The 24,742-nt window shown below is 42.8% G+C and overlaps 1 protein-coding gene across 8 annotated transcripts in view; it reads left to right on the top strand.

Moving 5' to 3' along the window:
- mecom (MDS1 and EVI1 complex locus) overlaps positions 1-24,742 on the top strand; it is an 815,679-nt gene that overhangs the window by 699,571 nt on the left and 91,366 nt on the right. The window lies entirely within an intron of this gene.

Raw genomic sequence — 24,742 nt, 5'->3', positions numbered from 1 at the left:
CGCTTTGCCACCGAGGCCTCCAAGATCATCTTCCAGTCCAGAGTTCACTCCATTGAGCAGGATGAGATGTGCTCGTGTTTCTTCTTACAAAAGGTACACACAGAGAGCTCTGTGATCAGCAGTCTGAAGGAAGGGGATGGCTCGGTAATGTCTTTGCAGTCTGACATACTAAGGATTAGCAAATCCTTTTATGTTGAGCTATATGACGTGAAGCCCACGGACAGCACGACCTTCCTGTCATCTATCATGGAGGTCTTAGATGACAGCATGCGGGAGAGATTGGACAAACTGCTAACTCTGGACGAGCGGACAAAGGCCGTCAGGTCCTTCGAGACGCATTTAACCCCGGAAGCGACAGCTTACCGGTTGAGTTGTATTTGGCTCTGCGGGACTGGATCAGCCCAGACCTGCTGGAAGTGTACGAGAGTATGCTTCTGGCCGACAGCATGTCAGAATCCATGAGGAAAGGCATCATCACCCTCATCTACAAGTGGAAGGGGGAGAGGGCGGAAATCAGAAATTGGCGGCCCATCTCACTGTTTAATGTAGACTACCAGATTCTGCCCAAAGTCATCACCAATCGGGTCAAGTCTGCTCTGGAGTTGCTGATTTACCCTGATCAGACCTCTACTGCACCCGCAGGAAGATCTCTGACAGTCTCCCGCTACTCGGATACGATCGCCTATGTATGGGACGGGGTGGGGGAGGGTGTGGACACCCGACTCATCACCTTGGACCAGGAGAAGGCTTTTGACACCTACATGATGGACGTGCTTTCCAAAATGGGGTTTGGGGAGGCAATTGGATCAAACTGCTGTACACAAACATCAGTAGTGCAGTCTCAATCAATGGTGGGAATCAGAAAGTTTCCCGATCAAATCTGGAGTCAGACAGGGCTGTCCTCTCTCCCCTGACTTGTTTGTTTGCTGTATCGAACCTTTTGCTGAGTCCATTAGGAAGGATGCGGGCATAAGAGGGGTGACAATCCCAGTCAGCAGAGGCACTCAGGTCAAAGCCTCCCTGTACTTGGACGATGTCTCTGTCTTCCGCTCAGATCCGCTGTCTGTTCACAGACTGATGAGCATCTGTGACCAGTTCAAACTGGCCTCGGGAGCCAAAGCAAATCGTGTCAAGAGTGAGGCAATGTTCTTTGGGAACTGGGCCAACTGATCCTTTGTCCCCTTCACCGTCAGGTCAGACTACCTGAAGGTGCTGGGGATATGGTTTGGTAGGGCTGGGGCATGCGCCAAAACCTGGAAGGAATGAGCAGGCATGGTAAACTATAAACTGAGCATGTGGGAGCAGTGTTCTCTCTCCATTGTGGGTAAGAACCTTGTCATCAGGTGTGAGGCGCTCACGTTGTTGCTGTATGTGGTGCAGGTCCAGTCCATACCCCACTCCTGCACTGTGGCGATCACCTGAGACATTTTCCACTTTATCTGTAGATCCAAAATGGACCGGGTCCGGAGGGACACGATGTTCAAACCTCTGGAAAAAGGCAGAAAAAACGTACCCAATGTCACCCTCATCCTGCTGACCACCTTCGTGTGCAGCTGCATCAAGCTGTGTGTAGACCCCCAGTACTCAAACACCAAGTGTCACTACGTGCTGAGGTTCTATCTGTCCCTAGTGTTGTGAAGGATGGGTCTGGTCACATTGCCATGGTATGCTCCATCCAGTTGGACCGTGCCATACCACCTATCCTTCATGTAAAAGTTTGTGCAGAAAAACACCTTTGACCACCATTCCATCAGGCAGTGGTCTGTACAGAATGTCCTCAAGACCCTACGGGAAAAGAAGATGGTGAATCATGTCGGATGGTTCCTTGAGCAGACTGCCAAAATCATTTGGCAGAATGCCTCATCACCAGCTCTTTCAAACAAGCACCAAGACGTAGCTTGGCTGGTGGTGAGAAGGGCCCTCCCAGTCAGATCCTTCCTGCACGCCCGGAGTCTTTCCCCCTCCGCAGGCTGCCCTTGAGGTGGCTGTGGTGGGGAAGAGACTGTTGCCCCACCTCCTTCTGGAATGTGACTTTGCAAAACAGGTGTGGAAAGAGATGCAGTTTTTTTGTCGAGTTTCATCCCAAGCAGCTCTATAACATAGAGTCTGTGCCCTACAGGCTGTTCCCAGGGGGACACACCGAGAAAAACATCAACTGCTGCTGGAGGACCATCAATTCGGTGAAAGACGCTCTTTGGTCTGCCTGAAACTTGCTGGTCTTCCAACGCAAAGAGTTGTCCATGACCGAGTGTTGCAGACTGGCACATTCCAAAGTCCAGGATTATGTGCTGAGGGGCGCAGTAAAGCTTGGGGCAGCCGCTGCAAAGGCTCAATGGGGAAAGACCACTGTGTAAGGTCCTCCTGCCATAGTGAACTGAGGGCCTGGACCCATGGAAAACCCCTTGGGCTGTATACACCAAAATATGGTTTTGCTGTAAAATGTACGTTGCATGTAAAATGGAAGGGTTGTGCGGCAACTCACTTCTGTATTGAAGAAAACTGATTTCCTTTGCATTTTCTGGAATGTCAACTTGGTGCTGCTTTGATCTGTTTTGTAATGTATTTTTTTTTCACAGATTTTTATGAATAAAGTATATTTTTGGGGAAAAGCCCCCATATAGTGCTGTGAATTACTGTCAACTCAGCATCTGAACAATTGGTAAGGCTCAGAGTAAACATAAAGTCGGGGGATAATTCATCAGAGAGTCAGCTAAATCAGCTGGGAGACTCTCCCCACAATATTTGTAATAACGAGAGTCAGTTCACATCCCTGAAGCAGGACAGTCTGATTTTGCATTGGCGTCTGAATTCATGGGGATGCTGGGAGGGTGTCACATTCTTAGACAGCTCTGTCACGTTGCTACGTGAGTTGCATTACACAAAATAAAGTTTGTCACGCCTGAACCAGATAACATCCCTGGAGATAAAACCATTAGTGGCCAGAAGGCTGATCTACAAAGCACACCTTTGTGTCATTAACACCTTTCGAAGCCCATTGTATTAAAGTGAAAGATCTTATTACAACATTTGTGTCTGGATATCGGGGAAACTAATGTTGGATTCTATAGTTGTTATACAACTTATGTAATTGCTGTAATATTATTAAGCATGTGCTTATTTGATTGTTGTTCACCTTTGTGTTCAAGTTTTGTAAAGACTTTCAAATCACTCCTGGAATAATCTTCTGCAATCATCTCAAGGCCTCCAAGCCTACTCATTGGTTATTAATGGTTTTCTTTCACATAACATATTTTACTTTATTCCTTTTTTTTTGCTTGAGAAAAATTGTCCATTTTTATTGGCATTGTTTTATTGACTCTGATGTGGTTGCAACCACAACTCTTAGAATCATAATTTTACGGTACAGAGAAGTTTCCGCCTGCTGCTCTTGTGCTATAACTTTGAAACAACTATCCATTCAGTCCCATCCACTTACCCTTTCCCCATACCTTTTTAAGTTTTACTTTTTCAAATATTTACCCATTTCCCTTGATAAAAGCTGTTGTGGTTTTTGCTTCCACCAACGTTTCTTGTCAGACATACCGTGTCCGAACAACCCACTAAATATTTAATAAAATCCAACCACTTAAGTCTTTCAGCGATGATCTTAAATTCATACCATCTAATTGCTGACTCAACAACCAGTGGAAATAGTTTTACTTGAATTACTTTACCAAAATCTTTCATAAATTTGAATACCTCTGTTAGATCTCCTCTTAATCATCTTTGCTAAATTGAAAGGAGCATCAATTTCTCTAGAGTATCCTTACTCTCATGCTGAATCCCTTCCGCACCCTCTCTTTGGTCTTGATATCATCCTAAAAGTAAAATGCCCAAAAGATGTCTTCACTTTGAACTGATGAGTCACAAATGCATACAGAAATGCCATACTGCTGAGAGAGGAGATGCCCTCTTGTTAACCAACACTTTTATTGCCAGCACATTGCTTTGCCTGCCATGACTTCAGGATCAATTGGGAATATATAATGTGAGACGCAGTGCATCACCCTGCACTGCTGGGCAGCACTGGCATTATCAGCAATGTACAGTAGGCACAGCGTCATCTTCATCAATTCCAAATCCCATAGTAAAGATGACTAACCCTAATACAAAATAATGATCAATAATGTGCACATCGGCACTGTAGCAGGGAATCAAACGTAGTCCAGTCCTATTAATTACCTTGATTCTCAATTAGAATTAGAATTAGAACATTACAGCGCAGTACAGGCCCTTCGGCCCTCGATGTTGCGCCGACCTGTGAAACCATCTATTCCATTTTCATCCATATGTCTATCCAATGACCACTTAAATGCCCTTAAAGTTGGCGAATCTACTACTGCTGCAGGCAGGGCGTTCCATGCCCTTACTACTCTCTGAGTAAAGAAACTACCTCTCACATCTGTCCTATATCTATCACCCCTCAACTTGAAGCTATGTCCCCTCGTGTTTGCCATCACCATCCGAGGAAAAAGACTCTCACTATCCACCCTATCTAACCCTCTGATTATCTTATATGTCTCTATTAAGTCACCTCTCCTCCTCCTCCTCTCCAATGAAAACAACCTCAAGTCCCTCAGCCTTTCCTCGTAAGACCTTCCCTCCATACCAGGCAACATCCTAGTAAATCTCCTCTGCACCCTTTCCATAGCTTCCACATCCTTCCTATAATGCGGTGACCAGAACTGCACGCAATACTCCAGGTGCGGTCTCACCAGAGTTTTGTACAGCTGCGTCATGACCTCGTGGCTCCGAAACTCGACCCCCCTACTAATAAAAGCTAACACACCATATGCCTTCTTAACAGCCCTATTAACCTGGTTAGCAACCTTCAGGGATTTATGCACCTGGACACCAAGATCTCTCTGTTCATCTACACTACCAAGAATCTTCCCATTAGCCCAGTACTCTGCATTCCTGTTACTCCTTCCAAAGTGAATCACCTCACACTTTTCCGCATTAAACTCCATTTGCCATCTCTCAGCACAGCTCTGCAGCCTATCTATGTCCCTCTGTACCCTACAACCTCCTTCGGCACTATCCACAACTCCACCGACCTTCGTGTCATCCGCAAATTTACTAACCCACCCTTCTACATCCTCTTCCAGGTCATTTATAAAAATGACAAACAGCAGTGGCCCCAAAACAGATCCTTGCGGTACACCACTAGTAACTAAACTCCAGGATGAACATTTGCCATCAACCACCACCCTCTGTGTTCTTTCAGCTAGCCAATTTCTGATCCAAAGCTCTAAATCACCTTCAACCCCATACTTCCGTATTTTCTGCAATAGCCTACCGTGGGGAACCTTATCAAACGCCTTACTGAAATCCATATACACCACATCCACTGCTTTACCCTCATCCACCTGTTTGGTCACCTTGTCAAAAAACTCAATAAGGTTTGTGAGGCACGACCTACCCGTCACAAAACCGTGCTGACTATCTCTAATGAACTTATTCTTTTCAATTACCAGCCTACTTTAAAGTACATAGACGTGTATATCATTGATTAAGTGGGCATCTTCTAAAATTAAAAATAAACACTGGGATACATCAGTATAGAAAGTTTCATACAACAGCACTGAGGATTGTAGAGTCCATACATAGGGAAAAGGTTATGACGAAGCATTTCGCATTTAGATTTCTTGTGTTTTTAAACAAAGTCTGCCATTAAGGAGTTCATGGACAAGAGATAGTTGGTCTGTTTAAAATACAATAGCCAGATTTCATTGTTTAGTTTGTGGAATATTGTTACAGTAGGTAGAGTCAAATATCTACCATCTTTTAGATTTATACCTTTCCAATGAGCAAGACACTCAATACAGTGAGGTAAATATTACTGCTTTAGCAATAAAACAGGAAGCCCTGGAAATGCATGGCAGTTCAGGCAGCAGCTGAAATAGAAGTAGGTTAATTATTTTCATCAGACAGTTAAATATTCAGGGCCTCTTCACCACTCATACTGTTTGTTATCCAGAGAGTTTCATCATTTAAAATCCAGTTACACCCTGTATTAATAGAGGTGCGACCAGAGGAAAATATTTTTTTTTAAATTGGGAAAATGAGATCTACCTGTCAATATGTCTCCAGTGTCACACATGTATTGATGACTACATTTTGGGATCATGGGACTTTACAGCTGTAAAACGATGAGGAGCAGGAGGATAAGAAGTGAATCCAGCCCTCAATGGGGCACATGACACTGAGTGTAAGTGGAGGAAAACAAATAGAAGAAGAATAAAAATACTACTCTTTAAAAATTGAATGGAGCTGATCTTATTGAGCAGTCTGTGTTTATGATCTGTTATTCATGCATTTTTATTTATTACAAACTGCATATTTAGCTGTGTAGGCTACCTCATCCTGATGAAATACAACCTAACTTAGAAGCTAAATTTGGCCCTGACATCCAACCTTTCAAATTGTGAGGTGAACAGTTGCCTTATTAACTGTTCTCAATACAATACTCAATTTACTCTCTTCATGAACTTTTCCATTGGGTGATGCCACTAATGAGGCTCATGATTCAGATTCAATCTGTGGCCTCAGTAAAACAGAGTACTGACAGGAAGTTGGGGGAGGGGGAGGAAGCGGCAAGATAAATTTTGAAGATATTTATTCAGTATTTGTTGTAATTTTAACAAGGTATTCGTTACCTCATAAAGTTTGGCATGTACATTGGGAGGGTGAACAGTCCATAAGTACAGAGAAAAATTAACAGATCTCCTGTTGATTGTCACGTGTGTGTCATATAAATATTACAATGTCATGAGTACATTAGGATACTGGGTCCTCCTGTGAGATATACATGGCATCCAGTAGCCCTTTGACTCATTTCCTTTTTATAGTCCAGTTCCTGTTTGGTGTCTTTGCTTGATTGAGTAACAAGTTAAAAAAACTACTTATACAAACTAACCCAAATCATTGGCATAAAAAAATTATATTCTCAGGTACTTGCCAGGCAGGCATGGTGTCAGTCTGCCTCTAACAATTACCACGTGCTATAGTTATAAGGAAACATCCTGAATGCTGTGCTTCTCTCATTTTCTGATTCCCAATCAGTGGCCCTTCCTTTGTTACAAGGGTGTAATGCTGAGACAAAGTGTCCCTATCAGCGCACTTTGAGGGAAGGATTAGGAAACCTGACAGCTCATTTGTAAAATAGTTTTGCGGTACAATGATCATATAAAATGTCAAACTAATTCAGATGAAAATCTCATCTAATTCACCTTACCCAACAGATCCAAAGGATTGAACCAAATTGCAAAATAGCTGGCTGAAGAATGAATTGCGAAAATATGTGTGGCCCCCTTGTTGATTGTGGGGTTATGTGACTGAGTGGGCGAACTGCATTGATTTTCTTATAATCCTTACTCTCCCACTGCCATCTATTGTTGAATATTTATTTCCTTCTGGTAGTTCTTATCTCTTACTCAAGGTACTTTTGCGGGGCAAGAAGAATATATATTAAAACAATCCCTTCAATCAACTTCATATGTGTCATTCATGTGAGGAAAGTGATCAAAGATTGGTTTAATTTTTTTTTAAATGTACAAATATTGTACAGGTGATACCATAGCTGTAATATCGTGGGAAATATGACCTGGGGAAGAATAACGAAGTATATGTGAAAGTTGCAGTGTAATTATAATGTCTGATGCCAAAAAAATACAGAAGGAATTTTGTAAGAAAGCCAGCAATTGAATATTTAATAGTTGACTATAGCCGAGTGAACACTAGTCTTGTTTGACTGGAGAGAGCCTTCTAAAGTGCACGGCTGCTGAGGAACTGACTCAAGTGCCCCCTGCAGTTGTGTTTTTTTCCTCTGCCTCTTCCATCTGGGGTGAAGAAATGGCAATTTGTGAATAAGCACCACTCGTCACACACTGAACGCCTCCTTTGTGTGAGAGGCGTCTTTCAATATCAAGGCCGACATAGAGACACTTGATCAGTGGTGATTGTTAGCCCTTAATTATAATTACATGAGCTTGCCTGTTAAATTCAACACCGAGTATTGGTGTCTTAACATAGAAGAGGTGCGGCTGCTTGCGAGTACTTTTGGTAAGGTTAAGGCGAGCATAGATTTACATTACCAAGTGCCCCGTTGGATGAAGGCCAGGAGTGAGCCTCTTGTATGCACATATACACACAGACAGCTGCAAGTAGGAGGTCTTCAGATAAGGCTTGGAAATATTTGATAGTTATCTTTAGGTAGTGTAGAGCTGTATTATTTCTTTGCAGCTGTGAGGTGATAAAAGCAAGCCATGGTACTTTGTGTGAGGCTCAGATTGGACTTCAACTTTCAATCTGATGTTAGTCACCTACGTCTTGCTTCTGAAAAGAAGCAAACAATCCCTCCCCAGTACTGGAGAAAATGCTTTATTATGAATGTAGGACAAAGCCAGAATGGGTCCTTTTTGTACTCGAGAATAAACACTGGTCTCCTTACTTTACCTTTCACACCTCCAGTTTTAAAAAAACGGAATGAAAGAAAAGTTTTAGTTCTGACTAGAAACCTAGCAACCACCATTCAATGCTAACAATGTGATAAACACACCCCCCATTCTTTTTCTATGAAAATTGTTCGATAACTTGTATTAGCATTTTGTAATCACTTTTAGATACCATTTAATTAACTTCAATTTAGACTTAATTGAGATTGTTTAAGTTAATAAAGAATTTGTTTTTCATGTTTAGTTTATCTCCCTCTTATATTAATGAGATAAATGAAACTGAGATACATAGCTATGGAAACTGCAGAGGCATAAGCCTTGGGAAGGGTTGGAATCCATAATCCAGGCACTGGTGATCACACACTTTGTCATATCTTTGTATGCCCTATCACACTGAAACATCTCCTCAGTGCCCCAGACAGTGAATTACACTGAAACACAGCAGTGGTAATGTTGACTGTAGTTATAATTGTGACAGGTGTTGTGATTCTAGTTTGCACACTGTGCTGTGACAATGAATATTAGGAAGTATGCAGCACTGGAAAGGCAAATTGGGAGAAATGTATAGCAGACAGCTGATCTGATATCACTCATTTTACATAATCGCCAGAAGTTAAAATGACTCTCTTTGAATCTTATATCAGGAAAATGCAACGATTGAATTGTTTTACTTACCAGTGATCACACAGATAAGTACAGATGAGGAGGACTATTTGGCCCATCAAGGTCTGTCTTTCATGGAAACCATTGCTCCCCACAACACCACATCAAATAGCCACTTGAATGATCCCAGATAATAAAAAAAAGAAGGGTCACTGACCCGAAACGTTAACTCTGCTTCTCTTTCCACAGATGCTGCCAGACCTGCTGAGTGGTTCCAGCATTTCTTGTTTTATTTCAGATTTCCAGCATCCGCAGTATTTTGCTTTTATTTGAATGATCCCAGAGTTGTTGTCTCCATTATCATCATTCTTTACATAAGTGTTTCCTTACATCAGTCCTTAACTAGCCTTTTACAAGTTTGTATAAATATCTTCCATGATAGATTAACTTAAAATGCTATTCTAGATTTATCTTTTCCACCCCACAGAGTGGGCTGAATTTTACCAGTCCTCCGATATCGGGGGTTGTGGGAGGGTGGGTGGTGCGGGCCTGGAAAATTCTCCCGGGAGAGGCCAACCTTGATCCCTCAGGCTGACAAGACCCTGCCGCATTTTACCGGCAGCGGCGAGGCTTCGGTGCAGGTCCCCCGCTGCATGGCGGCGGAGCCTTCATTTGCTTAATAAAATTATTTTAATTGCACGTTAACGAACTTGCTTGGACTGGGCAGCCATCCTAAGTTGATATTCTGGGTAGGGGGAGGAGTATAATTTTCAAGTCAGGAGTAGTGGGTAGCAGGGAAAACTCTTTTGGTGGAGGGGATGGTGGGAAGGAGTTAAGGTTTAAAGTCGTTAAAGGTCGGTGGGGGGAAAGGTCAGGATCTGCATAAAGATTTTTTGGGGGGGAATGTCCAATTAATGAATCGATTCTTCCTTGGGGGTGTGAATGAGGGGAGTGAAAATGTAATTCCATGTGTAACTGCACTTTTCCACATTCTTTGACTTTAAAAAATACAAATGCACCTAAAGGTACTTGTAGACTTTAAAAATGGCGCCAGACGCCATGGTGGCACCGGACGCCATTGCTGGGGACGGAGTGGCCGCCCCCTTTATGTCGTCGGGAGCAGCCGCTACACCCCCTCCCCCCCCCCCCCCCATTTAAATGAGCCCCCGCGTGAAATATCGCTGGGGCTCAGCAGTGGGCGGGCTGCCAACTTCAAAGCGCATTGCCGTGATTTGCAGCATGTTAGTAAAATTCAGGCCAGTATCTTACATTACCGGTGTAAGACTTCCTTTGTTGTGCCTTTTTTCATGAGACTTAGTCATTTAGCCTTTCCTCCAACATTACAGGGCTGTGTTTAACTTCCTCTTCCTGGTAGAAACCAGGCAGGGAGCAGGTAAAATGGAGCGAGGAACTTACCCACTCTTTTCCTTTCCCGAACTGGATATGTGTGATTTTAAATTGCAGGCAGCAAGGGCACACATCCCAAGTTGACAGTGTCCTCTCTAAGTATGGAGATCGTGCTCTGATGGTGTAATCAGGGGCCTGAACTATAATGTTGACCTGAGCAGGAGAGCAGTACTGACTTCCCTGTCACTGAATAGTTCCACTGACCAAATAGTTCTGCTAACTGGTGAATGTAGCCACTAATAGTTTCCCTGACTGGTGACTACACTGTCTGAATTATTCTATTGACTAGCGACCACACTATCCAGTGGTAACATTAATCACTATTGTGATGTGATATATTAATTATTCTCATGCTTACACTACAGACATCCAGCAGTGTGCAGGTTTTTTTAAGGAATACATTTCTATAGGTTTAGCAATGCCTTCTTTGGTCTCAGTGTCTATATTGCCACCTGGTCTGAATCAGCCCTTTCATATTTCTGTCTCCTTCCTTTGGGAAGTAATTGTTTGGCCTGGTGACAGTTTTATACCATTTGTTACATTGCCTCTCCCTCTAGGAAAAGCACTCAGATTAAGGATGTCACGATAAAACAATACTCAATTCATCAAATAATAATGAACCCATGATAATCCCACAGCCCTTTTCCCATCTCATGACATGGTAATTATAAACACTGATTATTCAGAGGAACAATGTTGGGAATTTCTCTACTAAAAGTACTAGCTCAGGCTGTTTTTAGGATCTGGCTGACTTAAGATAAACGCAGGCCTGATCCAAGGATAATTGTATCCAAGCATAAAATTCCAGTGGAGCAAACCACATCCCATACACTCCCATTGTATAGAATCCTAGATCCAAGCAAAACATTTAAATATAAAATCCTGATCTGAGCACAACATTTTCACAGTTCTCTAATTTTTCATACTTCAGCAATATTAAATGTGGTCTCCTTTTTGTCAGACATTGCCCAGTATTAGCAACATGTTTTGGGCTGATCATTCTGGCATTGGATAGCTGTTTCTTTTCAGTGTTTTGTGCCACTGGTGTTTGGGTTCAGCAGCCGAATGGATAATCAAACAGCACCAGAGATTTGCAAGGAGCTGAGTCTTTGCATTTGCAGTTAATAAAGCTCTGGAGCTGAGTTGAGCATTCTATGATGGAGTAGTCCTGAATTTGCTGGGTTTGGACAGTAATCTAGACTGATGGAGAAAAAAATGGGAAATTTCCAAACTTCAGCTGATCATGTGCAACCTGTGTGTGTTATGTGATACATACATCTCTATGTGATTACTGGCTTTGTGTAGAGGTTAGATTGGTTCCGAATATAATTATGCTGTTTAAAACTGCATATACCCACTGCCGAATTAGATATAACCTATTTTAATAATTCCTTCTGTAGGTTTATTAATAATACTCATCTGTGTTTAATGAAAAAAAATTGCATTTGTGGGAATATCTTCTCAGCAGGGATATATCCAGTTTTAAACAATATTTATGTATAGAACAATTCTGACCTATAATAAGGACAGTAATCACACAGAGCTGTATCACACTAAGTATGTGGCTTGCGCATGATTTCTACTATTGGACCCTAGGCGTAAGGGCAATAGCCCAGTTAGGCATCATGAATAGTTTTCTACTGAAAAGCCCAGCTTGGGGTAATACACCTTGTTTTACTCCCATTCAGCATAAAGCTATAGCCACTGTAACTTTAAAATGAAAGCCACAGATTTTCTTGTCAAGATGCATTATTCTTATGAGTGACTATTAATAAGGTGAACATCATTAAATTTGATATTTTAAAGATCTAGTAAAATGCTTCCTAATGTAAATTTCCATCTACTACCAACCAATTTTGGAAAAAGGATTCTGGAGATAAAATGAAGAACTTGCAGGTGCAGTACATAAAGACTCTTTGTCACATCATTTGCTTTCATTCCACCAACAGTTACTGATTTTAATTTTGAACATTGTTTTGATTCGGCCTCTAATGTTTACATATTGAAAGGTGTTTTTCTCTAAAACAATGCACTTTTCAGTTTTCTGGTCTCTTTAGGATTAGAACACCTTGGGCCCGGGGAACATTGGGGGCAATTATAACCTATTCTGTCCATTGGGAAACCCACATAATTGGGTGCAACACTGGTTTTACACCTGGTCCAATTTTACTTTCTGTTGAAGTGACTGGGAGTAATATTGGACTGGTTGTAAAACCAGCATTCCACTTGATCCTGTGGGTTTCAAATTTGTGTGTGTGATAATTTACTTTATGCATTTGCCTATTTTACTCTATGTATATGTTTGTGTGCCTTTTATTGTACTCATGTTTGTGCAGGTGAATTTTACTCTGAATATGTTTGTGTATTTATTACTGTCTGAATTCACCTGAGTGTATATTGTGTTTATTTTATGTATTAATTTTTGTATATATGTTTTACTGTGTGTGTATTTCATGCCTGATATATGTTTGTATATATACTTTTTGTGTGTGCATGTGTATTGTGCAGATACAGCTTACAAGGTCAGTTTGGATGAAAAAGACCTTTTGTATGCATTTAATCTCGTTCTTCCAGAATACCAGCCTCACTATCTAGTATTGGTGTCCACAGAGCCATACAGACAGGACCTTTGTTTAACATGTTTTCTGAAAGGATTGCCTAAAACATATACAAATGCAGGTAATTGCACAATAAAGCATATACATTCAGGTCCTGGTATGGGGCTACCAATTGAGCCAAGTTCAGACTATGGCCCAGAAATTCTGCAGGGGTTCTTCCAGTCTCCGACTATAACTCTAGCAAAAACTCCCTAGAAAGTGTAAACAGCTGAAAATGGCCGTTAGCACTGTTTCTCTTCAAGCTCCACTCGTTTCTGTCATGGGGTTAGAGCAGCAAATCAAGAGAGGCCCCGCCCCAGAATTTCAGGGCCTCTGTTTTATACGGTGTGGATTTTACTCTGTACATACATTAGCATATATGCATTATCATCAAAGATGATAGCAGTTCTTTTGCTACATGTAAATGTTGTGAAGCTCATTAAAGTAGTGGATGACTCACAGTCTCCAATCTGCCAACACTATCTTCATCAGGAGCAATATGCCCATTGTCTTTAGTTTAAAAAAACCTTATAAACAAGACCAGTAATCATACCTGTCAATGCTACTCATAGATAGTCTCATCATGAAAATTATCCTTCATAAATGCCCATACTCTCCTGCTCATTCCATGTTGTGAGCTTGTTCCAAGTTGCATGATGCCTGGTGGACAATCCTTCTCCTTATACACATGTACTTTGTACTGAAATATGCAAACCTGTGAACAGCAAAGCACAAGCCCCAGCCCAGCAAAAGCTGTTACCCTACGCATGCAATTATCTGGGACTGCAGGAGCTCTTTAGCAATTAAAAAGTCCTTCTACAAGCAATGTGTTTGGTGATTCTGTATATTCCTCACTCTCTGCAATGCCTTGTCTGATCTATTCCCCCCAACCCTGCCTCCACATTATTTGTCAGTAATGATATCATGAAAAATATGTATCCTAAGAGCTCCCTGGCTAGCTGAAGGTATTAAACAGCTCTGAGTAATCCTTTCACAACTGCACTGGTTAATATGTTCTATTTAACAACGTTATTGGGCAACCCACAGATTGTGTGAGGTCGGACTTGGGATCCCAAACGCAGATCCTGAACAAAATGCCGCCATTTCTGATGTCCCCCTGCTGCCATGTTACAGAATGATTGGTTTGGTCATTCATTTGTGCAAATGCCAGCTCACCACAACACCCTAGAAACATTTTGCTTTACTAGTTCTGAGCAGTGTCCGTGCTCAATAAACCAAGTACAACAGTTGGGTACTGGCTTGTTACCATGGTTTCATAATCGGCAAACTGTCGGTGTAATGCAGTAAGTGTCAAAGTTGTTGGTGATCTAAGCAATCAGGTCACCCGTCTGCTACCCTGTCTTGTGACTTTAAATTGGAGACTGTAATGATTTATGCTTTATGCACAAGTTTACATAGTTAAGTATATAAATGTATGCCTAAATATCTATGTATGTCTCTTTTTTTAATTCATTCATGGGATGTGAGTGTTGCTGGCTAGGCCAGGTTTGGAAGGTGCCATCTAAGGAGCCTTGGTGCGTTGCTGCAGTGTATCTTGTAGATGGTACACATTGCTGACACTGTGCGTTGGTGGTGGAGGGAGTGAATGTTGAACATGGTGGATGGGGAGCCAATCAAGTGAGCTGCTTTGTCCTGGATGGTGTTGAGCTTCTTGAGTGTTGTTGGAGCTGCGCCCATCCAGGCAAGTGGAGAGTATTCCATCACACTCCTGACTTGTGCCTTGTAGATGGTGGACAGGCTTTGGGGAGTCAGGAGGTGAGTTACATGCCGCAGGTTTCCTAGCCTCTGACCTGCTCTTGTAGCCACAGCATTTGTATGGCTACTGCAGTTCCGTTTCTGGTCAATAGTAAGCCACCAGAATGTTGATAGTGGGGACTCAGCAATCGTAATGTCATTGAATGTCAAGGGGAGATGGTTAGATTCTCTCTTGTTGGAGATGGTCATTGTCTGGCACTTGTGTGGCATGAACGTTACTTGCCACTTATCAGCCCAAGCCTGGATATTGTCCAGGTCTTGCTGCATTTCTACATGGACAGCTTCAGTATCTGAGGAGCCGCGAATGGTGCTGAACATTGTGCAATCATCAGCTAACATCTCCACTTCGACCTTATGGTTGAAGGAAGGTCATTGATGAAACAACTGAAGATGGTTGGACCTAGGACACGACCCTGAGGAACTCCTGCAGTGATGTCCTGGAACTGAGATGATTGACCTCCAACAACCACAACCATCTTCCTATGTGCTTGGTATGATTCCAATCAGTGGAGAGATTTCCTCCGATTTTGCTAGGGCTCTTTGATGCCATACTCGGTCAAATGCTGCCTTGATGTCAAGGACAGTCACTCTCACCTCACCTTTTGAGTTCTGCTCTTTTGTCCATGTTTGAACCAAAGCTGTAATGAGGTCAGGAGCTCAGTGGCCCTGGCAGAACCCAAATTGAGCATCAGTGAGCAGGTTATTGCGAAGCAAGTGCTGCTTGATTGCACTGTCGATGACACCTTCCATCACTTTACTGATGATTGAGAGTAGACTGATGGGGCGGTAATTGGTCGAGTTGGACTTGTCCTGGTTTTTGTGTACAGGACGTACCTGAGCAATTTCCACATTGTTGGGTAGATGCCAGTGTTGTAGCTGTACTGGCGCAGCTTAGCTCGGGGTGCGGCAAGTTCTAGAGCACAGGTCTTCAGTACTATTGCCGGAATATTGTCCGGTCCCATAGCCTTTACAGTATCCGTGCCATCATTGAGGATGGGGATATTTGTGGAGCCACCTCCTCCAGTTAGTTGTTTAATTGTCCACCACCATGGCTGGACAGCAGAGCTTAGATTTGATCCGTTGCTTATGGGATGCTTAGCTCTGTCTATTGCATGCTTATGCAGGTTGGCACACAAATAGTCCTGGGTTGTAGCTTCACCAGGTTGATACCTCATTTTGAGGTATGCCTGGTGCTGCTCCTGGCATGCCCTCCTGCACTTTTCATTGAACCAGGATTGGTCTCCCGGCCGGCTTGATGATAATGGTAGTCGGGGATATGCCGGGCCATGAGATTACATTGTGGTTGAGTACAATTCTGCTGCTGCTGATGGACCGCAACGCCTCATGGATGCCCAGTTTTGCATTGCTAGATCTGTTTGAAATTTATCCCATTTAGCACAGTGCTAGTACCACACAACATGATGGAGGGTATCCTCAATGTGAAGGCAGGACTTCGTCTCCACAAGGACTGTATGATGGTCGCTCCTACCAATACTGTCATGGACAGAGGCATCTGCAGCAGGCAGATTGGTGAGGTCGAGGTCAAGTATGTTTTTCCTTCTTGTTGGTTCCCTCGCCACCTGCCGCAGACCCAGTCTAGCAGTTCTGTCCTTTCGGACTCGGCCAGCTCGGTCAGTAGTGGTGTTACCAAGCCACTCTTGGTGATGGATATTGAAGTCCCCCACCCAGAGTACATTCTGTGCCCTTGCCACCCTCAGTGCTACCTCCATGTAATGTTCAACATGGAGGAGTACTGATTCATCAGCTGGGGTGGGGGGGGAGGTGGCGGTGGGTGGGCGCGGGGTAGGTGGTAATCAGCAGGAGGTTTCCTTGCCCATGTTTGACCTGATGTCATGAGACTTCATGGGACTGGAGTTGATATTGAGGACTCCCAGGGCAACTCCCCACCCGACTGTATACCACTGTGCCGCCACCTCTGCTGGGTCTGTCCTGCCGGTGGGACAGTTGTACCCGGGGATGGTGATGGCAGTGTCTGGGACATTGCCTGTAAGGTCTGATTTGGTGAGCATGACTATGTCAGGCTGTTGCTTGACTAGTCTGTAGGACAGCTTTCCCAACTTTGGCACAAGCCCCCAGATGTTAGTGAGGAGGACTTTGCAGGGTATGTAGGTATCTATCCGTGCAGGCATTTGGTTATTCTTGTTAACGAATTGAAGTACGAGTTCACTGCTTTACTGTGAGTTGAAGTTGGTGAAACATGCATAATTACTAACCTTTTTTTAAATAGCTGTCACTAATCACCTCACCATATCCGTGTTTCCATCAAACCAGCAGTTGTGTGAGCATGGAGACGGTGGGGAGGGTAGGGGTAAATTGTTGAGCACTTTTCCACCAGCAAGCTATTTTGCACAAGAGAAACAGTGATAATTGTACCTACAATGTTCGACCAGCTCTGATGTAACTGGGCTAGAGCAATATCCAACGAATATTAACTCTCTAGAGCACTTTCAACATGCTCTCTGTATCTCTAGTGTCTCACATACCTGCTGTATAATAATAAGGGCCATTATCACAATCACAGCCAGCACCAATAGACAGCTTTACATTTATATTCAAGAAATAAATACAGAAAATTATTGTAATAAAAACAGAAAGTACTGGAAATAGTCAGCAGGTTAGGCAGCATCTGTGAAGAGAGAAGCAGAAGTTAACATTTCAGGTCTGTGACCTTTCATCAGAAAATTATTGCACTTATTATTATGTTATTGATGCTGGTGCAAGAAAAAATACAACCTGACCGTTAAACTCGAGCACTTTTTTCACTTTCATTTAATTCTTTTATAGTTGTTCTTCTGTGTGAATCTAAATCATGCTTGATTGTTGTTTTCAAATACCTGTTGATATTTTCAAATATCATGTGACCCTCTCCTGGGTGTACAGAGCTCTTGTCAACCCCTGTACAGTGCAAGGCCTGTCTCCTCACACCCCTTGATTATTTTTACAGTTCAGATATCCAAGGGTATATCGAAAAAATGATAAAGCACTAAGTATCAGTTGGTACCATTGAACCACTCGGTGGTACCATTGGTTGAAGAATTAAAGATGTCCTTCCTCTTTCTGTATGTCCAACACATCCCGAAGCTGACTGTCACTGTACACTGGTGTAAATGGGAAAAATTATCTAAAAGTATATGTTGGGTCGGCATCAGTGACATGCATTGCAACAAAAGCAATCATTTAATGAACATCAGTGCTTTAAATTTTGGAATTCTCTACTCTGGAGAGCTGTGGATGCTCAGTTTTTTGAGAATTTTCAAGAGTGAGAGCAATAGATTTTTTGACACCAAGGGATATTAGAGTCATAGAGAGCGATACAGCACCGAAACAGGCCCTTCGGCCCACCGAGTCCACGCCGGCCATCAACCACCCACTTATACTAATCCTACGTTAATCCCATTTTCCCTCTCACATCCCCACCTTCCCTCAATTCTCCTACCACCTACCTACGCTCGGGGCAATTTTTTTTTTTTTTACAATGGCCAATTTACCTATCAACCCACAAGTCTTTGGCATGTGGGAGGAAACTGGAGCACCCGGAGGAAACCCACGTGGTCACAGGGAGAACTTGCAAACTCCACACAGGCAGTACCCAGAACCGAACCCAGGTTGCTGGAGCTGTGAGGCTGCGGTGCTAACCAATGCGCTGCCCTATATTGTTATAGGGTGGGAAAGTGCAGTTAAAGTAGAAGGTCAGCCATGATCTTAATGAATGGCAGAGCAAGGTCGAGGGCAGTCAGGCCTACTCCTGCTCCTATATCTTATCATCTTGTGTTTAGCTGAACAGTTAGACAAAATACTGAGTGTGTGCAGGAGAGCGAATCAAAAGTTAAAATTTGATCCAATCGATATAACAACCCCAGTCCTGATCCAATATTCTATACAGTCTTTAGCCATCAAGTTTTGACTTGCATCGACCCAGTGGATAGTACATATCCCAGTCCAGCGGGTATGAGTATTAAATCCATGGGCCATCACAGCTGGAACCAACATTGGCTGTTAGGTGCAGATTCTGATTTTTTTTTAAAGTTAAGTTGTCGTAACAAATTACTACTTCATTTTGCATATGACACTGAGATGAAGGGAATTTTATTGTGCTAAACTGTGTGGATTCTGTTTTTGGACCTGGGACAACTGTGGGCCTAGGGAATTGACACTTTTATTAGGAGCACTGTGACACAGCCTTCAGCTTTTGCTCCGTAGTGGGATATGAAAAAAGAAAGACTTGCATTTCTATAGCACCTTTCATGACTATACGATGTTCCAAAGCGCTTTACAGCCAATTAAATACTTTTGAAGTCACTGTTGTAACGTAGGAAATGCAACAGTCAATCTACACACAACAGACAACAATGTGATAATGATCAGATAATCATGGCTTGGCCATGTGAGCCGCATGGAAGATGGCAGGATCCCCAAAGACACATTGTACAGCGAGCTCGCCACTGGTATCAGACCCACCGGCCGTCCATGTCTCCACTATAAAGATGTCTGCAAACGCGACATGAAATCCTGTGACATTGATCACAAGTCGTGGGAGTCAGTTGCCAGCGTTCGCCAGAGCTGGCGGGCAGCCATAAAGACGGGGCTAAAATGTGGCGAGTCGAAGAGACTTAGTAGGTGGCAGGAAAAAAGACAGAGGCGCAAGGGGAGAGCCAACTGTGCAACAGCCCCGACAAACAAATTTCTCTGCAGCACCTGTGGAAGAGCCTGTCACTCTAGAATTGGCCTTCATAGCCACTCCAGGCGCTGCTTCACAAACCACTGACCACCTCCAGGCGCGTATCCATTGTCTCTCGAGACAAGGAGGCCCAAAAGAAATCTGCTTTTAGTGATGTCGATTGAGAGATAAATATTGGCCAGGATGAGAACTCCCCTGCTGTTCTTTGAAATAATGCTGTGAGATCTTTTATGTCCTGCTGAGATGGCAGACAGGGCCTCGGTTCTAACATATCATCTGAAAGACAGCACCTCTGACAGTGCAGCACTCCCTCAGTGCTACGCTGGAGTGTCAACTTTAGATTTTTGTGTTCAAGACCTGGAATGGGGTTTGAACCCATAACCTTCTGAGTGAAAAGTGAGAGGAACATGGGGTGTCTGCTTATGGTTATCATCCATGTGAAGAAAGCGACTCAGCAAGGCTCCTGTAACAGGACCTTCCAAACCTGCAACCTCTACCACCTAGAAGGACAAGGGCAGCAGATGCATGGAAACGCCACCACCTGCAAGTTCCCCTCCAAGCTGTACACCATTCTGACTTGGAACTATATCGCCGTTCCTTCACTGTCACGGGGTAAAAATCCTAGGGCTCCCTTCCTAACAGTACTGTTAGTGTACCTACACCCCAAGGACAGCAGCGGTTCAAGAAGGCAGCTCACCACCACCTTTTCAAGGGCAATTCAGGGTGGGCAATAAATGCTAACCTCGCCGGTGATGCTCACATCCCATGAACAAATTTTTTTTAAAAAGATGTTTAGTAGCCTCTACATGGCATTAGCTGTGCAAAGGTACAGGACTCTGTAAATAAAATGACCCTGTTATTAACCATTAGGAGCAATAGTCCTTGAGTTCCATTTGTATTGTTGCAGTTAACTTCCTGGAAAGTTGAAAGGTCTGCAATTATTCAATACCTCTGTCAGCACATGTGAGCACAGCCACATCTATTAATAGAGTAGGCCACCTGACCTATTCCAAATGTGTAAATTATATACCATATAAATCTTGTCTATTTAATACTGGGTGTGGGGAGAGCTACATAAAAAAATCATTCTTGGATGTGGATGTCGATGGCAAGGCTAGCATTTATTGCCCAATCCTGATACAGCTGTGTGGCTTACTAGGCCATTTCTGAGAGCAGATAAGAGTCATACACTTTGATCTTGGACTGGAGTCACATATAGGCTATACCAGATAAGGAGGGCAAGTTGCCTTTCCTAAAGGGCAATAGTGAACCAGTGGGGTTTTTACAACAATCCAACAGCTCCGTTACTGCTTTTACTGATACCAGCTTTTTAAAAACTGAATTTACATCCTCAGAATCCCGCGGTGGGATTTTAATTTGTGTTCTCAGCTTTATTAATCCAGGCCTCTGGATTACTCATCCAGTAACATAACCCAATACCACCTTACCCATCATTTCATGAATCCGTTGAGTACTGAGAGAACCTTTCTTTTTTTAGGGTTTAATACCCCATTGTACAGTGCCTGGAGACATTTTTCTCTCTACCTATTTTTGCCCTTGTTCTTATCTTGCAATGCACAGGACGACACCATCTATCAACCACATGAAATAATGGGAATTAGAGTTTTGACAGGAGAGGGGGAGTGAAAACTTCGGCACAATGAATTTTGAAATATTTTGCTAAGAACTCAAAGATGCAATTAACTGGGGGTGTGTAAGTCAGCTGAACAATCCTCAGCAGCCCCACTGCAGTTATTGATCACAGTTCAGGGTATTTAACACAGATTGTATCTCCCTGGCCCTCTAGCCTTATTGCTAGATCTATGTTGCACTCTATCAAGAGACGTCTCTCACCCCATAACCCTTAATGTTTCGTGCTACCAAAATGTGCAAAACTATGTAAGATCTTACAGCTATGTATCTTCAAGCAGCTTGTTATAGAACCTATTACAGACCTTAAACTGATTGTATTAGTAATAATAGGTGGCGATAGAGTTAATTGTGGGAGTGGTGAAGGTAACATTGAGGTGGAAGAAGTGTTAATTGTGGGAGTGGTGAAGGTAACATTGAGGTGGAAGAAGTGTAGGTTTCTCTGGAGGAATGTGAACTGAAGAAGTTACGCCAAAAACAGAGGTCTCATTGTGATTCACTTAAACTCTACGATTTCTTTATCAACAAAGCATGCTCGTGAATTGTACAGAGAATATTTCTTGTAATGAGCTGAAGCTTTTTGTTTATACTTGATTTTGTTGGCATAACTTGTTTTCTGCATTCTTGTCCTTTCAGCTTTTGTATTCATTGCTGAATTATCATATATTTCATTTTAAGCATCAACACACCACTGGAAAGGGAAATTCTATTGGTCTGAAAAAGGCAGCAGCTTTACAAAGTGTTCTAAGTAGATAATGGAATGTTCACAGAAATAAAAGAGAATTAGAGCTCTTAGTATTAAATGAAAGCTCATCTCCCTCCATCTTATTAAAACTGCCTTTCCATAGTGGTATAGATAGTGAGAGAGGATGTTTTCTTCGGTTGTAGGGAACCTGTTCTCAGATAAAGTAGTAAAACTGAATCCACATCTTTCTAGCAATTGGACAACCACTTCAAAAATTCTATTGCTCTTAATTTCAGCAGCCAGTCCTGGTAAGGGATCCCTGGTTGCAAGGAGCCACCTGGTGGTGAAATGTACAAACATTACTCTTTCATTTCCACCATAACAGCAGAAACCTTCAATAGGGGCAGTTTGATGGAGTTACAGTAAAAGCAAAACTAGCCAAATTGGGCCACTCCGCTTTAAACTTATGCTATACCAAGGCCCCTCCCCCTCCTCCATGGCGCAGGTCTGTGTCGTGATGGGCACTAAATCTGCTACAAGGCCAAGTGCATAATGCACTTTTTGTCGTTTTTCAATTTTATTTCAAAGTTTACAAATTTGTCCAGCCTAGAGGTAGGGTAGGGGGATGAGGCGGGTTGATGGTGAGCTGGTGGACGTTATGAGGAAGTGGACACAACATACAATGACGACCTGATCACATCACCGTTTCTGCCCATGTATTTATGTTGCATATGTAGTTGGAAAATTCCTGTTGAATCTAATCCTTTCAGTTACATCAGTGTGGCTTATTGCTGGGTGGGTCAATAACTCCAGATTAATTCAGCTTTAAAGTGTAGGTGGATGTCTTATCCCTACTGATAAAATGTTCAGATTTCCAAGGTCTCAGTGGATTCCCTCAGATCTTCGCTTTCAGCCTGAAAAAGTTCTTTTTTGCTTACTTTTATTTTTGTTATTTATTTTATAACAAGTTTGATACAAGCAGCTCTATTTTACACAGAAAAACTACAAAATGTGTAAAATAAGGCTTTTTATGAATCCTGTTTCACCAGTAGAAAAAATGAGATTCAAAACAGATCCATCAGCATCTGACAAAATAAAAGTCGGGTTGATATTTTGGGTTAAAATCCTTCATCATAACTGGAAAAAGCCGATAGATAGGTTGTAAGTGTCTCTGAACCTCCAACTTATAACATCTGTGGGCATGGCGGTGGGGGAGGGGGGGAGGTTATGGGTGGTAGAGAATGTATATTCGCTGCATTTGCCCATGGCCTCCGCTGCTGGCCCTTCTGATGCTCATGGGATCAAGGGGCATGACCATGGTTAGCAGAGCTTTGGTGGCTTGGGGCACACCTGGAGCACTCCCTTGCCAAAGAGGTTAGAACTAACAGCCAAAGCTTACCAGGCAGGGGGTGGGGAGCGGGTAAGGAAAGTGACTGCCACCAAAGACCCACATGTCAGGGACCAATGAAATTCTAATAAAAAATATATTTGTGCCTCTCATCTTCAGGGATCCAGGATCTACTCTCAGCCTGGACTCCCAGGTAGGTCCCACGTCCACTCCTGTTGACACTGTGTGCCTGATGAGACTGGGTATATTACTGCTGGATATCGATTGAAGGCCAGGGCACAGGAACTTCCAACTAAGGGAGTCCCAACTTTTGCCCACTCCATACTCCTTCCCCATTCAGTTGATGGTCTTGTAGGATCAGGCAGATGGGTCAGCCCCCACAAATGTACATAGGAAATGTCACTCTGTAGCCAGTACCTGACATACTGGGTTCCCGTGGAGCTTGTGGTTGTTACAGCGAACTCCTGCCAAAGTTGTACCAGGGGTTTGCTGGTTTGAAAGAACTCTTTGACACTCTGACTGCTCAGGTAACAGGCTGACAGAGATATAGCATTCAGGAGTAGCTTCAAACCTTTCTAAAGAGTGAAACTGAATGTCACTATTGTATTTCTATTATACATTAAAAGTATTGTCTGTATCTTATCCTGTGATACTTCAGATGCATAGAAATGCACAATATGAAAACAGGCCATTTGTTCTAACCAGTGTTTACCCCCTACCACATGTGACCAAACAGTTTTCATCACATATGGTTACCCTATTCTCATATTCCTTCAACTTATCTTCCTACATCCACTTATTCAATATAATCTTCAATGCTGATATTGTTTCTACCTCAACAATTGTACCTGAAGTGAATTCCACAGCCTCACAATTCCCTGTTTGAAGAAGTGCCTCCTGCCCTTTGTTCTAAATCTCACATTTAAACTTGTATCTGTGGACCTCAGTTCTTTACACCTGCACTACTGGAAACAATCTGCTCTATTTACCCTGTCCCATTCTTTCATAATTTTAAACACTTTAGTGTATCCTCCGACTTGGCGTAAGTAATGCCATGGGAGGTTCCATTATAATATTTCACATACAAAGAAAGTCTCATTACGTAAAGCAATGTTATTTTTGTTATGTATTGTGTGGAGGTGCTGCTGATCCTGCACAGCCGAACTCATCAATATAAACCCATAAAACACAGACCCAGTGACAGCATGGGAATCCTGCTCTGTATCTCATAAATGCTTCCACGTTGATCCAAAAATATTCTGCATTTGAAAGATCCAGAATTATCTGTTTGTTGTTTTGGTTATGACGTGAAGCATTATGGGATAGATTTTCAACAAGCTCCTCAAGCATAAATCTGACATTGCAGATCGGCTGCCCGTGAAAGAAAGCACCCAGTTTTCATTTCCATTGGTAATGACAGCAACGAAAATCAGCGGTGGGAGGGAGGGGGTTTCTCTAATTGTGGTTGATTGGCAACATTAGTTTTACACCCAGGTGTCAAGTTGAAAATCTACTTCCAGG

This window comes from Heterodontus francisci, chromosome 11 (genome assembly GCF_036365525.1).
Source record: "Heterodontus francisci isolate sHetFra1 chromosome 11, sHetFra1.hap1, whole genome shotgun sequence".
NCBI lineage: Eukaryota > Metazoa > Chordata > Chondrichthyes > Heterodontiformes > Heterodontidae > Heterodontus > Heterodontus francisci.
This window is presented reverse-complemented; position numbering and strand designations above follow the sequence as displayed.